Source organism: Phalacrocorax aristotelis, chromosome W (genome assembly GCF_949628215.1).
Source record: "Phalacrocorax aristotelis chromosome W, bGulAri2.1, whole genome shotgun sequence".
Lineage (NCBI taxonomy): Eukaryota > Metazoa > Chordata > Aves > Suliformes > Phalacrocoracidae > Phalacrocorax > Phalacrocorax aristotelis.
This window is the reverse complement of record NC_134310.1, coordinates 348,697-366,044: the sequence shown is the minus strand read 5'-3', so window position 1 is coordinate 366,044 and position 17,348 is coordinate 348,697. Positions and strand designations below refer to the sequence as shown.

The 17,348-nt window shown below is 49.1% G+C and overlaps 1 long non-coding RNA gene across 1 annotated transcript; it reads left to right on the top strand.

Annotated features, from left to right (window-relative positions):
- The first annotated feature begins 660 nt into the window (after window positions 1-660).
- Window positions 661-16,908, top strand: LOC142049582 (uncharacterized). Its single transcript, XR_012657762.1, has 3 exons — window positions 661-795; window positions 1,040-1,096; window positions 16,776-16,908. It is a non-coding gene; the product is annotated as an uncharacterized LOC142049582 (long non-coding RNA).
- The last annotated feature ends 440 nt before the right edge of the window (window positions 16,909-17,348 follow it).

Sequence of the window (17,348 nt, the reverse complement as noted above, 5' to 3'; positions counted from 1 at the left end):
CTTTCTGTGTCCCAGAAAAATGAAGTTTAAATCTCTATGTGGTCACATTGCTGATGCAAAAGATGTAGTTGTAGCAGAAGAGCTGGTATTGTCATATCCAGGAAGGGTCTGTGTGCGTGTTCAGCACTTGGCATGCTGTAAAGGTAAGGCAGTTGAGAAAACTCCCTGCTCTTCCTATTTGGGCCATCTTTACACCCTCTGTGGGCTTGACCTGCCCCTTTCCAGGGGATTGTGGGAAGGGTGGGGGTGGGACTGGGGGCAGATGAGCCCCAGCCTTTTTTCGGGAGGCTCGTTCTGCAACCTGGGCTTCTCTGGTACTGTTCCTTGAGTTGGTTGCAGCTTTTCAGCTGTATAAGCTCTTTTGGTAGGTGTGTTTTGACACATAGGGAGGGGGAGGTTTCTGGTTGAGGTAAGAGATTAAGGAGCAGTTAATGTTGAGCGGCATATATATTCGAAAGTACACTGGTATGCAGCTTTTCTTTTTCCTCGGGTCAGTAACTTCGGGTGTTCAGGAGTAGCAAGATGGTTTAATAGTGTGTGTTGATTGTTTGGTTGTGTGTGTGGTTTTTTGTTTGGGATTTTTTTGTTTGTGTGTTTTTGTGTGTGTGTTTTTTGTTTGTTTTATTTTCTAGAACTTTAACGAAGGTAGAAGTGTACAACATCTGTGTGCCTCTCTGTATTTTCCTGGAAGTGGGCCCTGGATTGAAGGTGACGGTTCCTGAGCCGTTGAAGACGGACTGAGTATACAAGCAGGTGCCTGACGCACCCACTGACCCAGGAGGCACGTATCCGGAGGTGAGGGGACTCGTGTTAGGGGAAAGGATGTCTGGAATGCAGCCGTTGGGGTACGGGGAAGAAGAGGGAAGGGTGTTACTGTTTGTCTCTTTTTGAAGTCTCTGTTGCTGGCTCAGCGTGGCAGATGAGCGTGAGAAGTATGGATCGGCAAGGTTTGCGGAGCACAGAAGTGAGAATGGGGAAGGTTTGTTGTTAGTTAAGGTTTTGTCAGCATCCTATTGATCTTGTTTTCTTGTTCCTGCAGATGCACAGCAGGGAGCCGGATGCGGAAGAGAGGAGGTGAACAGAGCATTGTGAGAAGGTAGGTCAGTACGTGACGACGGAGGGGTCATGCCAGTGTGAGCAGCTATGTGACTAGTTAATGCTCTGTTCTGAAGGTGTAAAGCAACCCCCAAAATCATAAGCAAAGCAGGATGTCTGTCTCGAGCTCGTTGGGCAAGGTGAACGATGAACAGCAAACCATAGCGGTAGTTATTTTTGAGGTGTGGAATTGTTTGTGAGCGGGCAGCCGCTTCCAGGCACAACAGTCACCTTGTCTCTCTGGTGCTCTAGGTGCTGTAGGTGGAGGTGGCCATTGCATCCAGGCTTACTAGAGTGGAGCCAGCGGAAGTTCATGGCACTTCCGAGGAGGGTGTAGTTGCAGAGGAAGTCAGCATTGAGTGGTGTGACGCTGACTGGTGGCGCTCCATCTTTAGAGATGATGAAGAGGATCTGTGTGACTGCAGCACCACATTAGGTAGCCTACGTGTTATTTTCTAAAGGCCTCTTCCTGAGCGTCTGCCAGGCAGGGCGGTTCCAGCTTGTGTCTGTGTTGTGTGGATTTTGTAGTCTATCATCATCCCGTACTGCACTTAGGTCTCGATGTCTCTATTGTTGTCTGTGCTCAGCATGTGCATAGGTAGGAATATAGAGGGCTTTGTGAGCCTCGGCTCATCGGCATAATGGTAACCGAGAGCTTCCTTTCTCACATTGTAAGTCTAATGCGCAGATCTGTCTTGCGTATCTCAAATATTAGAACCTTGCAGATGGGCATCTTTTTGCGGCGGTGATTAAGGCAGCCTCGGTACTGCTGCTGAAGAGCAGTCTGCTTACCTGGAGCCCTTTTCTGGGACCTGTTCCCTGCACCTTACCGTTCTGAGGTCTTTGAGTGGCTTGTTGCGCATGCATCGTCCTAGTTGTGGATATATTGTTTTATCACAGGTGACGGTGTGTGACTTCTCTGTGGATGCTGTAGCTTCTTCCTCGCAGCCCTACAGATCTTCTTGCCCAGTGGCATCTCTGGGCCGGAAAACTCAGTCATCCTGGGGAGATTTTTCTTAGGATACTCTGTCATGTTGTTTGTAGTATTTGTGAGCAGTGTCAATCCGTGCATGTCGATGCCTGTGTCAGAGCTGCTCCGCCTGGGGGTATAGCAATGGTAGAGTGGGGGAAAGAATAGCAATAAGAGTATATGGTTAATGTTAATATGTATAGACTGGTTCAGCAAAGCCCATACAACCCTTGTCAGAGCGAGTAGCCGTTGGCAGCGGACAAGGACGGTAACTTCCGGGGTGTTTTGTGGGTGCCGAGGGGATGACCGTAGCTGTCTGGGAGTGGCAGCTAGAGTGCATCTCAAAGCTGTTCAAGCTTGTATGCGCGTGGGGCTTAACGTCTGATTTAATCTCTTTCCTTTGACGGCAGGCTATAGTTGGGCCCTAGATGGTATTCCTGTGTGGAAACAAGACCTGTGGAATGGTTAAGCTATTGCTGTGCATCCAGGTGACTTGTTCTATCATGCTGTTTTTGCAGACGATGAAGATGGAGCTGTGCAGGATGATAGAGCAGAGCTGAGTAGAGCACACTAAGGCAGGCAGGTCTGTGTGCAGGATTAAAGGGAAGACGTGACTGAAGGCGATTTGAGGAGCATTTCAGGTGAGCTGGGTCGCAGTGAGGAGGAGCATGGGCTGGTGATTTCTTGCAAGGAGAGCGGTGATTTTGTGTCTTACTGTATCTCTAGGGGCTGCAAGTGATGATGACAGTCTTAAGTCTGGAATGGGCATGGAGCTGGTGAGGGGAGTGCCAGGTGGCATCTGTGATGACGGATGTTGCAGAAAAGGTCCGTGTTGACTGATGTGACGCTAACTGATAAGGCTGTTCTCTGTGGGTGTTGTGTTGGTGTGGTTTTTTTTTTTCCCAGGTAATGAATAGGCACCTGTCAACTGAAGGATGGATCTAGTGGGCTGATGGTGCTCTTCCTTGTTGAGGATGGATTGAGCTTCTCAGCTCTCTGAAAGCTAAGTTGAAGCAGTGGTGCTGGGGGAGGGAGGGCGCAAGCTTGGTTGTCGCAGGAAGTGGTTTACCTTTGGGGAGGTTAAAAGGTAGGATTCGTCTTCAGTGTGATGCTAGGTTGTGGAGGGCCGGGTGGTTCCAGGCCGTGTGTGGTGTTGTGTAGTTTGTGTGGTCTGTGTTCAGTGTCTTAGACCTTCCTCAGGTTTTTGTGTTCTTTTGGCTCGTGGGAGCAGCAAGGCATGTGCCTCAGGAACCATCTCTAGAGCCTGGCTAGGCTGTAATTGTTGGCCCTGTGCCCATCGGGCGCTTCTTTTTTTGCCTTACAAGTTTAAAGCGTGGATCATTTTGGCGCCCGAGAAGTTTCTGGGCGGTTGTCTTGTGCAGTATCGTTCCAAGGTGCATGACCAGATCTGCTCTGTAGCTGTCCATTTTCAGGGAGCGGGATTTCTTCCCTGCCTCCTGACGTTCTTAGGTCTTGAAGCTGGGCTTCTTGCGCATCCATCCTCTCAGTTTTAAGAGGACGTTCTTGTCGCGGGCTGTGATGGCCTGCTATTTTTCTGGAGTAGCCTTATGGCCTCCTCACAGTGACACGAGGGTCCCGTAGGTCTTGTTGCCGGACGAGCTGTTCAGTCCGGTTGTTGTTCTTGTCGAGCGTTTTCTATTTTCTGTTGTCTTTGAGGAGCATTGTTCTGTTCTGCGTAGCATTTGTGTGTGCCTGTGTGTTTGGCTTGGAGCCACCCTGCCCCAGGGTGTAGAGTTAGGGGTCGGTGGCCTAGTGTCGAGAGCTTGTGGTTCCTTCTTTGCTGTGCCTAGTCTCTTGGGGGAAAGGTTATACGTTCACCTCGGATTGAATGGCCCTCGTCAGTGGGCGAGGACAGTCATTATCATGGTATATTGTGGGCATTGGGAGATGATGGTAGGTGTCTGGGAGAATCAGCTAGGGTTTTATCTGAGCAGTTTGCATCATAAGGGTGTTCAATCCTCTCTGTGCATAGGGCTTAATGTGTGATGTCATACGTCTCCTGTAACGACAGGTTGTAGCTGGCCTTTAGGTAGCATTCCTATATTGGAATATGATCTCTGGAATCAGTAAGGTATTGCTGTACTCCAGGTGACTTGATTTCTAGATGCCAAGAGATAGGCTGTTCAGGGTTATGGAGGCGGGTCAAGGGGAGTGCTGTAAGAAGGTGAGTCGCTGTGTGGTATATAGAGGGAGATGGGATGCAACTGATGGGTATATGACTCCGTCATGTGGTTTGGCTTTCTCTTATTTTTTTCAATTTTTTCAATTTGCAGGGGTAAAGTGATGACCGAAGTGTGATCTGGGCACCAGATGTGAATCTGACGAGGCAAGTGGTGATTGGTGGGCTGAAGTAGCGGTTCTTTTTGATGTGTAGTGTCGCTGGTGAAGTTATAAGGAGCTCACGTTGTTTGAGTAGTACAGGTGGTGGGCGAGCCCAATGCAGCAACTGGAACTGATGGAGGCCGGGTTGGCGAGGTGTCGGGGTAAAGGAATGCGAGATGGGGATCGTTGTGGGTAGGCTATGGTATCGGGCGGCATCTTGGTATTCTAGTGTAGGAGGCGAGTCCAGAAGGGGAGCAGTGATGGGCGGGCTGAAGTAGCAGTTGTTTTTGAGGCGTTACGTTGCTGGTGAAGGTATAAGGAACGCATGTTGTTTGGGTGTTACAGGCGGTGGGTGAATGTCCACTTACAAAGCAGAGCTGGCGGAGGCCGGGTGGGCGAGCCGTCGAGGTAAAGGAGTGCGAGGTGGCGGTTGGTCCGCATCGGCTGCGTTTTCGGGCGGTATGTCAGCAGTGCCTTTTAGCTTAGGTTTTTCCACGTGTTCCACGGAGGCTCGGAGTGGCGCTGCTGCATGCCAATGAGAGGTCTGAGAAGGTGAGGCAGCGGTCAGCATCTAAGCCTAGAGAATGCTGCGGTCCATCGTTGAGCCTGTAAGTTTTGCAGACAGCGTGTGGGCCATCTTTGGAACAGTATAACGATCGTTTGAAGCGAGCTGATTAGTGATGAGGAAGTACACGGGGCTGGTGATTTTTCATGACTGTAACGGTAGTTTGCTGCGTTTTGGTATATCAGGGGCCAAAAGCGATGACGGGTGCGGCGCGTGATGCTGGAATTGGTGCAGAGCAGGTGAGCCGATGGACGTGTTCCTTTTGAGGAGGGTGATGTTCTGGAAGAGATCTGCGTTGGCCCGCCTGTGTGACACTTATTGCTGGTGCTGTGTGTGTGTGTGTGTGTGTGTGTTTTTTTTCCTTTTTCAGATGATGAAGGGGTACCTGGCAACTGCAGGAATATCCTGTTAGCTGATGTGTTTTCTGTTGTGAGAGGTTTGAGAACCTGAGCCATTTGAAAGGCACACAGTGTGTCTTTTTGACTCTGGTTAGGAAGAGATTTTGAAAAATGTAAATATTTCTCATTTCACGGTCTATGAAATTGTCTTCAGAGTGGCTTTTTGGAGATAATGTATTTGGCATCAGAATTCATCTGCACAAGACTTGTCATTCTAGAATGAAGTGGGTTTTGTTGTGTGTGGTTTTTTTTTTTTTTTAAATAACAATCCAAGTACAGCACATTAGTGTAAATGGTGATGGTATCGTTACTGTTTGGGATTTCAGTTGTCACAACTGAGATCATAAAATGGTGTTCCTCTGAATGATTCAGTACAGCCAAATAATTTAGCAAATATGGAAGTATTTTTTGGTAGCTTTAGGTATTACAGGACTGTGGGTGTGACACCTTCCCCCACCTCCCCTGAAACTATAACCATATGGGTGATCTCTTAACTCTATGATTTTTCTATTATAAATGAAACTTAAAAAAAAAGCTAACGTTGTATGATTTACAAACTGAGTTGCGTTGTTTAAACTCTAAGTGCCAAATAGCTGTAGCTTGAGATTTATTAGGTGTATGTAAGCAGTTAGGTATTTGTTGGAAATGTTTAACAAGAGAGGCAACATAATGTTTTACCTTTTTTCCCCTGATATTTTGAGGGAGTGTTACGAAGCACTTAATTTCCCCCTTGCTTTTAAGGGCACTTTTCAATGGCGGTTAAGCAGTAACTCTCTAAGCCAGTGGAGCTGACCAGATGCCCCTCCTAACTACCTAACACACAAAACCCTCCTAGTCAAATTTTTACTGTGTATTTTGGAGGTAGACTGTTGACACCATTACATTAAAAATGTGGAAGACTAATGCAGAAGGAAAATAGAATGCTTTTATAGCGTATGTCTTTTTATTGGATTTGTATAAACACATGCACACCTTTTTAGCATCAAGTGAATTATTGAGGTTTGGTCCTCATTTTTTATTTTACTCTTTTAAGTAAGTTTGACACTTTGGGCTTCATTGAGCGAGCACGATGGGCAGTGGCAGCAGCAGTGAAAGAGCTGTAGCTGTGGTGGTGAATCTGTAAGCATAGATTCGTGGTACGCTATAGCATTGCCCTGCAGTCTCATAAGGTTGTCTCCCTGCCGCAGTGCCGTAATGAAGGGATAAGACCTTTTCCAACACCAGTAAGAATGTTTAGTCTGATAACGTTCTGATCAGATGTTTAATATGAATAGCTGTTAATCGTGTTTTTAAGCATTCTACTCACTCAAACTTTAAAGGATGTGTTGTGTTTCAAGCTTATCCGTTTACCTAGTGTATCAGTTCAGTCAAAGGAGGATTCTATGCCCTAGGCTAACAAAAGTTTGTATTTTCATCTGTTCTAATTGTTTTAATATGCTGAAATATAGTTACAGATTTTTGTTTTCCCAATAGCTTGACGAAAGCATCTCGGTATGCTCAGTAAATACCTCCACCACCCATGCTGGCTTCCTGTCATTTGGGGCACACTAAGGTCACTTTGTGTGGGAGCATTAATGCCGCAGAGGAGCAGGTGAGGGGGGATGGTGCGTGTGAGGGATTTTAGATGGTGGTAGATGTAGGGCCACTGTGGAAAAATCACAAGCTGAACACAGCTGCGAGAACGCAACCTCGAAGAAGGGAACCGGGAGGATTGTCGCTGAACAATATGTTGTTGCAAACCCAGAACCGCCGTTAGCTGGCAGCGCGCGTACTTGGCAGGCCTTGTCACATGCGCCGGCCACGCGTGCGGCAACGCCTGGTCGGTCCTTTTTCCTTGAATCTGCTGAGGGTATAAAAAGGGGCGGCTCAAAGCAGAGACAGAGAGAGGAGACAGGGCTCCCTCCGTGAACCACAGGGGATGCCCTGAAGGTGCCGCAATGACCGTGCTCAGCGGTGTCTCGGGTGTACTGGGGTTGGTAAGGCTCTGACGAGGGGACAATAATATGCTAGTAACTGCTAATGCAAGGCTATAACGGAGCAATAAATACTGTTGTGCTTTTTAAATATCAAGTGTTGGGTGTATTTTGTGCATAGGAATCCTGCTAACCTGTTACAGATGGGGGTGTAATGGGGGGGTCCCTCCCCAAAAGTCATGGGGGATTATTAAATATTATAAACTATAAATATGGGTGTGTGGCATTACAACAAAGGAAAAGGTTTTTTCTTCTATTTTGAATTTCTTCCTCTAGATAGAGTTTAAAATGCGCAAACAAATTTATTTTATTTCTACACAAGTTGTTTATATTTTAAGAGCCTGTACATGTTTCTACTGGGAAAATAAAAATTTAAAAGTTCTTTGTACTATACAGCAGGTGAAAGGTTGATTTTAAAGGTTTTTTTTTATTTATAAGTTAATAATGGTTTTCAAAATATATAAGAAGTCTGACTGGATCAAGCTATCTGAATTTAGTGTGTGTTCTATAATAAGCCTACTGCAGGGTCACAGGTTGGAAGGTTCTCAGGGATCATCTAGTCCAACTCTTCTGGTAGATATTCTATGTAATCTAAATAAAGATAATAAATTAAGTGTAAACAGATGTAGATACAAGTAGATATCTAAGTCTAAATAGAGAAGTGTAAGATTAGTGTCAAAATATGTAAGTTTAAACAGATAGCTAATCTAAATAGAAGTTCTGATAAAAGCGTTGATCGGCATGTCTAAATAGATAGATGTGTAAATATTCTATAGATGTATATAGATATAGCTACAATAGATAGTGTAAACAGATATTAAGTTATAAAACATCTATGTATTCCCTAAATATATGTATATGTAAGTAGATACTTAAGTGTAAATATCTCTGCTTTATAGGGTTTTTATAACACTAAGAAAAACACTATTTATGGAACGGTGTCAGAAGTTCAACCCCCCCCCTTTCATACGTACTGAACTTATAAAAGCGCTTTCTGAAGCTGCCCCCTATCCCTTTTCCTGTTCCTCTCCCAAGCCAGGGCCCATCCTCCCAGTTGGTGACTTGCTCCTGCAGGGCTGCGCTCGCAGAGCGGGAGCTGCTGCCACAGCACTAATATAACCCCAAAACCCCAATTCTGGTCCACCTACCTCTCTGGTGCCCCAAAAGTTGTTGCTGTTTTGTCAAACATGCCCTGTACGCTTCACCTCTTCCTCTCTTGTTCCCGTGTCCCTTGTTCTGGCTCCTTCCTCTGTCCTTCCTCCCTATATATTCTTTTTCCTCTGTCACACTGCCTTTGGGCTCTGAGCCTGGTAGCCAGCTCACTGCAACAATTTCCGATGCACATGAAGGAAGGGGGCTTCGCTGCCTCCTGTGCATTCCCAGATGTGTTTGCAGCCCCTGGGCTTTGGGGTGAGTAGCTGCAGTTGAGTCCAAGGGAGAAGATGATGTGCTGTTGAGTGCAGCCGGTGAGTCCGAGGACAGGGCTGGCCCTGCTGTGCCAAGGGGCTCTAGCTGGGGAGAGGGCTGCCTGGACACTCCTGCCTGCAGGAGCTGGCTGAGGAGTGGAAGGAAGGGGGTTCCACAGGCAGGTGCCTCCAGCAAGGAACAGCCTGTTGTGGAGCAAGGAAGGATCCATCCCGGACAGAGCGCGCCGCCAACACAAGGTATCGGGATATTGGCACCTCTGTTGGCTGTATGCATTGGCCCCTGCGTGTCCAGGAAACGTGGTGGGAGGGGGGTGTCGGGGCACCCGCCACCTGCTCCTGGAGGAGCATGGTTTGGGCAGCCAGCACTGTGGAGGGGGAAGGGGCAGAGGGAGAGAGAGAAACCTCAGGGCTGTGAAGGTGTCCTGCTCACAACATGAGCTGCAATGAGTCGCACGGCTCCTCCCATGCATCTGGGCCCATCCCCGCTATGCTTTTTCGGGTCTCTGTCTGCCTCCTTGCCTGTCCCTGCCTCTGTCTCCTTCTCAGGCTGCACAGCTCACCAAATCTTTTTGTTCCTCTGCCAACACTGCCCTGCACCCCATCGCCTTCTATGTGTCCTTTCTATACCTCTGCTTTTCTGGCTCCACACCTGCTATTATTTCTTTCTTCCCTTTTACTTGTGAAAACTGCATTTCTAGGTCTGCCTCTACCCAGCAACCCCCTCTGCTCTGCCCCGGCTCGCTCTTCCTACGTCCTTTCTCTGCGGCCATCTATCTGGCTCCCTCTCTTGATATTTAACTTCTTACCCACATGGCCAGAACCCCGTTGATTTTTACATTTGCGCTCTGTCTACGTTCAGTTCCGCGTCCACGTTTATTTCTTCCTGCCTGTCCTCACCTAAATCACTTTTTCAGTTTTGTTTGTCTTCATTGATTTAGTTTGCGGACGCTATTTCTTGCTTTTTCCTGTCTGTCCCTTACCCCATTGCTTTTAAAATTCTTTCTAGGTCTAATTTTACAAAGCTCCCAATCCCTATTTTTAAGGGTTATTTGTTGGTCGTGCACCCCACTACTTTTAAAATATTTTATCAAGGTCACTGTTTGTATTTTTTGAATAGACTTAAGGTTGGAAAAGACCTGTGATATCATTGATTCCGGTCATCAACCCAACACTACTGCACCTCCTAAAGCGCCACGTGTACGCATCTCTTGAATGCCTCCAGGGAGGGCAACTGCACCACCTCTCTGAGCAGCCTGTTCCAATACCTGACGACTCTTCCGGTAAAGAAATTTTTCCTAATACCCTGTCTAATCATTCCCTGACGGAACTCGATGCCATTTCTTCTTGTCCAATCGCTAGCTCATTGGGAAAAGGAACCTATACCTGGTTCACTACAACCTCCTTTTCTCCAGAGGGAACCCCAGTTCCCTCAGGTGCTCCTCATAAGACTTGTTTTCCAGACCATTCCCCAAGCTTTGTTGCCCTTCTCTGGACACACTCCAACTACTGAATGTCCTTTTTGTACTGAGGGGCCGGAAAGGGAACACGATACTCAAGGTGCGGCCTCACCAGTGCCAGGTATGGGGGTACGATCACTTCCCTACTCCTGCCGGCCACACTATTCCTGGTAACAAGGCAGGAGCCCATCGGCCTCCTTGCCAACCCAGGCAGACCACCGCCTCACGTTCAGCCGGCTGTCAACCGGCCCCCCCGGGTCCTTCTCTGCCGCACAGTTTTCCAGCTGCTCTTCCCCAAGCCTGTAGCATTGCATGGGGTCGTTGTGACCCGAGCGCAGGACCCGGCACTCAGCCTTGTTAATTCTCATAGAGTTGATGTCAGGCCATGGGTCCAGCCTGTCCAGATCCCTCTGCAGAGCCTTCCTACCCTCAAGCAGATGAACACTCCTGCCCAACTTGGTATCATCTGCAAACTTACTGAAGGCACACTGTCCCCTCATTCAGATCATTGATAAAGATATGGAACAAGACTAGTCCCAAAATTGACCCCTGGGGAACAGCGCTCATGACCAGCCGCAAATTTGATTTAACTTCTTTCACCGCTACTCTTTGGGCTCAGCCATCCAGCTAGTTTCGTACTCAGCGAAGAGTACACCTGTCCAAGCTAGGAACCACCAGCTTCTCCAGGAGAATGCTGTGGGAGATGGTGTCAAAGGCTTTACTGAAGTACAGGTAGATAACATCCACAGCCCTTCCCTCATCCACTAGGTGGGTCACCCGGTCATAGAAGGAGACCGGGTTGGTCAGGCAGAACCTGCCTTTCAAGAACCTGCGGTGTCTGGGCCTGATTGCCTGGTCATCCTCTACATGCCTGGTTGTGCTGGTTTTGGCTGAGAAGGGGTTAATTCTCCTCACTGTGGGGGTTGGCTACCTTTCCAGCTTCCCGCGCTCTGCCGCGTGGCAGGGGGGGCTGGGAGGGGCAGGGCCATGGTGGGGGCGGCTGACCCCGACTGGCCAATGGCAGGTTCATTCCATACCATGTGACACCATGACCAGTATATTGAGGGGGGGCAGTGGCAGCGCGCGGGCGGCGCGGCGTCGGGTCGGCGGGCGGCGAGCGGCTGCGGCGCGTGCGGTTTGTTCCGGCGGTTCGTTCCCCCTCTCCCCTCCCTTCCCCCCTCCCCCAGGGCTTTGCGCCTCTCGTTGTTCTCCTTTACATTGCATTTCTACTGTTGTTTCTTCTAATTTTAATTATTAAACTGTTCTTATCCCAACCCACGAGCGTTACCCTTCTGATTCTCTCCCCTATCTACCGGTGGGGTGTGAGCGAGCGGCTGTGTGTGGCTGAGCTGCCGCTAAACCGCGACAGTCATTTTGGCGCCCAACGTGGGGCTCGAGGGTTGGAGATAACAACAGCTGCTGGTCCCAGCACCATGTTGTCCTTTTTGCAGTTGGTGTTAAAAATCTGTGTTGGTTTGTTGAGTCTGCTGTGATTAGTAATGTTTTGCCTACAAGATTTGTTATACAAACACTCGTTTTCAGCTTTATCTGGTATTTGGGGTTTTTGCTGAAACCGTTACTGTACTTCGGATACCACCTTGTTGAGGCAATTAGCAATTATACCTCCTCCTCTGAGAGATTTTATATGGAGGAAATACAGAATAGTGTCTTTGCAACTTTGTTCTATGATGTCTGTGCCTTTGTTACAACAACGTTTTTGTATCTTGAACATCCTTGGGTGGTTAAGGTGCACTTATTGTTAGTTTTTGGGCATGTTGTTTTGGTTTTGACTAAGCAACTTAAGAATATCACCCAGAAATCTGCCCCGAGGCTTGATAGTTACGAGTGGCAGGGCATGTGGGATAGCATGGGCAAGTACCTAGGGCAGTGGGCACCCCCAGTGTTTTGGAGTTTCACGGCCGAACAAGTGCAGAATCCTAAAAAACGAGTAGAATATTTGGAGGAAGTATGTTGTTACGCTGGGAACTCCAGAGAGACACAGATAACTGCAACATGCTGGGGTCTGGCCCATGGCTACCGAGCCCTGCTCAACAGTATTCAGTGCCCCCAGGGGGAAGAGAATGTCTCTGGGTTGAAATGCAAAGTGACTGGCACTGTAGACAATCCAGCCCTGACAACAGGCACTGCAGCCACTCAAACCCCCACAACAAGTACCGGAGCTAGCTCAGAAAATAAACCCGTACCAGTATCAGTTGCCCCCATACACAAGACGAAATATTGGAAGCGGACATCAACTCGTTTAGAACGGGATGATGAAGAACCAGGGCCATCGCGGGGAGAGGAGGGAGAAGTAATAAATGAAATAGAGACCACCCGATCCCTGTCCTTAAGCGAGTTGCGAGATATGCGAAAAGATTATAGCAGTCGTTCAGGTGAGCACATTGTCACCTGGCTGCTCCGATGCTGGGATAATGGGGCCAGTAGCCTGGAACTAGAGGGAAAAGAAGCCAAACAATTGGGATCCCTTTCTGGGGAAGGGGGCGTTGACAAAGCAATTGGAAAAAAACCACAAGCCCTCAGCCTCTGGAGGCGACTCCTGTCTGGAGTGAAGGAAAGGTATCCCTTTAAAGAAGATGTTACATATCGCCCAGGAAAATGGACAACTATGGAGAAAGGCATCCAGTATCTAAGGGAATTAGCTGTGTTTGAGGTGATTTATGGTGACCTGGATGATCAACGGTCATCCGAAGATCCAGATGAAGCCGAGTGCACACGACCCATGTGGCGGAAGTTTGTACGGAGCGCACCACCTTCACATGCAAACTCATTGGCAGTGATGTCCTGGAAAGATGACGAGACACCAACGGTGGCAGAGGTGATAGATAGACTCCGGGATTACGACACAAATATCTCTTCCTCGCTTGTCTCTGCTGTGGAGAAACTATCCCAAGAGGTCCAGCAACTCAAAGAAGATCTGTCCTACTCCCCACCTCGACAGAGCAGTGTCTCAGCTGTTAGGAGTAAGCGTCCTTTGGCTCAAAGAAGGGGATACACACCACGGGCCACCCTATGGTTCTACCTGCGTGACCACGGAGAGGACATGATGAGGTGGGATGGCAAGCCTACTTTGACCCTACAGGCACGAGTACATGAACTGCAAGGAAGAACAGTCACTCAGGGAGGCTCTTCCAGGAAAGCTGCTGCTCCAGTTTCCAGCGAGCAAGTCCCCAGACAGAGGAGTAGAAGCGCAGATTTTATTTCTAAGTGTAATAGAGGGACTCCTGACTCACATTTACAGGAAGTGAGTTGTGACTGCCATGATCAGGACTAGAGGGGCCCTGCCTCCAGCCGGGTGGAGGAAAGGGATAACCAGGCTTACTGGACTGTGTGGATCCGATGGCCTGGCACGTCCGACCCACAGGAGTATAAAGCTTTAGTGGACACCGGCGCACAGTGCACCTTAATGCCATCAAACTATATAGGGGCAGAACCCATCAGCATTGCTGGAGTGACAGGGGGATCTCAAGAGCTAACTGTATTGGAGGCCGAAGTGAGCCTAACTGGCAATGAGTGGCAGAAGCACCCCATTGTGACTGGCCCAGAGGCTCCGTGCATCCTTGGTATAGACTACCTCAGGAGAGGGTATTTCAAGGACCCAAAAGGTTACAGGTGGGCTTTTGGTGTAGCTGCCTTGGAGACGGAGGAAACTGAACAGCTGTCTACCTTGCCCGGTCTCTCAAAGGACCCTTCTGTGGTGGGGTTGCTGAAGGTCAAAGAACAACAGGTGCCAATCGCCACCACAACAGTGCACCGGCGGCAATATCGCACCAACAGAGACTCTCAGATCCCCATCCATAAACTCATTCACCAACTGAGGAGCCAAGGAGTCATCAGTAAGACCCACTCACCCTTTAACAGTCCCATATGGCCAGTCCGGAAGTCTAATGGAGAGTGGAGACTAACAGTAGACTATCGTGGCCTGAATGAAGTCACTCCACCGTTGAGTGCTGCTGTGCCAGACATGCTAGAACTTCAATACGAACTGGAGTCAAAGGCGGCCAAGTGGTATGCCACAATTGATATTGCTAATGCATTCTTCTCAATCCCTCTGGCAGCAGAGTGCAGGCCACAGTTTGCTTTCACATGGAGGGGCGTCCAGTACACCTGGAATCGACTGCCCCAGGGGTGGAAACACAGTCCTACCATTTGCCATGGACTGATTCAGACTGTACTGGAACAGGGAGAAGCTCCAGAACACCTTCAATACATTGATGACATCATTGTGTGGGGCAGCACAGCAGAAGAAGTTTTTGAGAAAGGTGAGAAAATAGTCCAAATCCTTCTGAAAGCTGGTTTTGCCATAAAACAAAGTAAGGTGAAGGGACCTGCACGAGAAATCCAGTTCTTAGGAATTAAATGGCAAGACGGTCGTCGTCAGATTCCAATGGATGTGATCAACAAAATAGCAGCCATGTCTCCACCAACTAGCAAAAAGGAAACACAAGCTTTCTTGGGCGTTGTGGGTTTTTGGAGAATGCATATTCCAAATTACAGTCTGATCGTGAGCCCTCTCTATCAAGTGACCCGGAAAAAGAATGATTTCAAATGGGGCCCTGAGCAACGACAAGTCTTTGAACAGATTAAATGAGAAATAGTCCATGCAGTAGCTCTTGGGCCAGTCCGGGCAGGACAAGATGTAAAAAATGTGCTCTACACTGCAGCCGGGGAGAATGGCCCTACGTGGAGCCTCTGGCAGAAAGCACCAGGGGAGACCCGGGGTCGACCCCTAGGGTTTTGGAGTCGGGGATACAGAGGGTCTGAAGCCCGCTATACTCCAACTGAAAAAGAGATATTGGCAGCATATGAAGGGGTTCGAGCTGCTTCAGAAGTGGTTGGTACTGAGGCACAGTTGCTCCTGGCACCCCGACTGCCAGTGCTGGGCTGGATGTTCAAAGGAAACATCCCCTCTACACACCATGCAACTGATGCTACGTGGAGTAAATGGGTTGCACTGATCACCCAGCGGGCTCGAGTAGGAAACCCCAGTCGCCCAGGAATCTTGGAAGTGATTATGGACTGGCCAGAAGGCAAAGATTTTGGATTATCACCAGAGGAGGAGGTGACACGTGCTGAAGAAGCCCCACTGTATAACAAACTGCCAGAAGATGAGAAGCAATATGCCCTGTTCACTGATGGGTCCTGTCGCCTTGTGGGAAAGCACTGGAGGCAGAAGGCTGCTGTATGGAGTCCTACACGACAAGTAGCAGAAACTGCTGAAGGAGAAGGTGAATCGAGCCAGTTTGCAGAGGTAAAGGCCATCCAGCTGGCCTTAGACATCGCTGAACGGGAAAAGTGGCCAGTGCTCTATCTCTATACTGACTCCTGGATGGTGGCAAATGCCTTGTGGGGCTGGCTGCAGCAATGGAAGCAAAGCAACTGGCAGCGCAGAGGCAAACCCATCTGGGCTGTCACATTGTGGCAAGATATTGCTGCCCGGGTAGAGAACCTGGCTGTAAAGGTACGGCATGTGGATGCTCACGTCCCCAAGAGTCGGGCCACTGAAGAACATCGAAACAACCAGCAGGTAGATCGGGCTGCCAAGATTGAAGTGGCTGAGGTGGATCTGGACTGGCAGCATAAGGGTGAACTATTTCTAGCTCGGTGGGCCCATGACACCTCAGGCCATCAAGGGAGAGATGCAACATACAGGTGGGCTCGTGATCGAGGGGTGGACTTGACCATGGATATTATTGCACAGGTTATCCACGAATGTGACACATGCGCTGCAATCAAGCAAGCGAAGCGGGTAAAGCCTCTGTGGTATGGGGGACGATGGCTGAAATATAAATATGGGGAGGCCTGGCAAATTGACTATATCACACTCCCACAGACCCGCCAAGGCAAGCGCCATGGGCTTACAATGGTAGAAACAACGACTGGCTGGCTGGAAACATATCCTGTCCCCCACGCCACTGCCCGGAACACTATCCTGGGTCTTGAGAAACAAGTCCTGTGGCGACATGGCACCCCAGAGAGGATTGAGTCAGACAACGGGACTCATTTCCGAAATAGCCTCATAGACACCTGGGCCAAAGAGCACGGCACTGAGTGGGTGTATCACATCCCCTATCACGCACCAGCCTCTGGGAAAATTGAAAGGTACAATGGACTGTTAAAAACCACACTGAGAGCAATGCGGGGTGGGACATTCAAGCACTGGGATACACATTTAGCAAAAGCCACGTGGTTAGTCAACACGAGGGGATCTGCCAACCGAGCTGGCCCTGCCCAGTCAGAAATCCTACATACTGTGGAAGGGGATAGAGTCCCTGTAGTGCACAGAAAAAGTACGCTGGGCAAAACAGTCTGGGTTCTTCCTGCCTCTGGCAAAGGCAAACCCATTCGTGGGATTGCTTTTGCTCGAGGACCTGGGTGCACTTGGTGGGTGATGCGGGAGGATGGAGAAATCCGATGTGTGCCTCAAGGGGATTTGATTTTGGGTGAAAACAGTCAATGAACTGAATGGCACAATGTGAACTGCTATATAATATTGTGTGTCACCTCTGTGTTGTATCAATGATATCAGAGTACGAGCCTCCCAACCCATGGAAGATCAACTATGAAACAAGCCGTGCAGCAGTGATGGAACGATGACTGACTCGGTATGCAGCAACCCAACGCCACACACCATCTCTCCCACCCGGAAAGACTGATACAACAGATGGAGCCCAGAGTCATGGACTGGGTGAACTCAATGGACATTTTAATGGACATTTTACAGGGAAGATCCATGAACTAAGGGAATGATGTCTGTGTATTATGTTAAAGGATGGGAAGGGGAGGGGTGGTGGTTGGTACGGTTGTATTGCATCATATGGGACCTGGGCATGGTGTAAATGGTATGGAATAAGGGGTGGAGAATGTGCTGGTTTTGGCTGAGAAGGGGTTAATTCTCCTCACTGTGGGGGTCAGCTACCTTTCCAGCTTCCCGCGCTCTGCCGCGTGGCGTGGCAGGGGGGGCTGGGAGGGGCAGGGCCATGGTGGGGGCGGCTGACCCCGACTGGCCAATGGCAGGTTCATTCCATACCGTGTGACACCATGACCAGTATATTGAGGGGGGGCAGTGGCAGCGCGCGGGCGGCGCGGCGTCGGGTCGGCG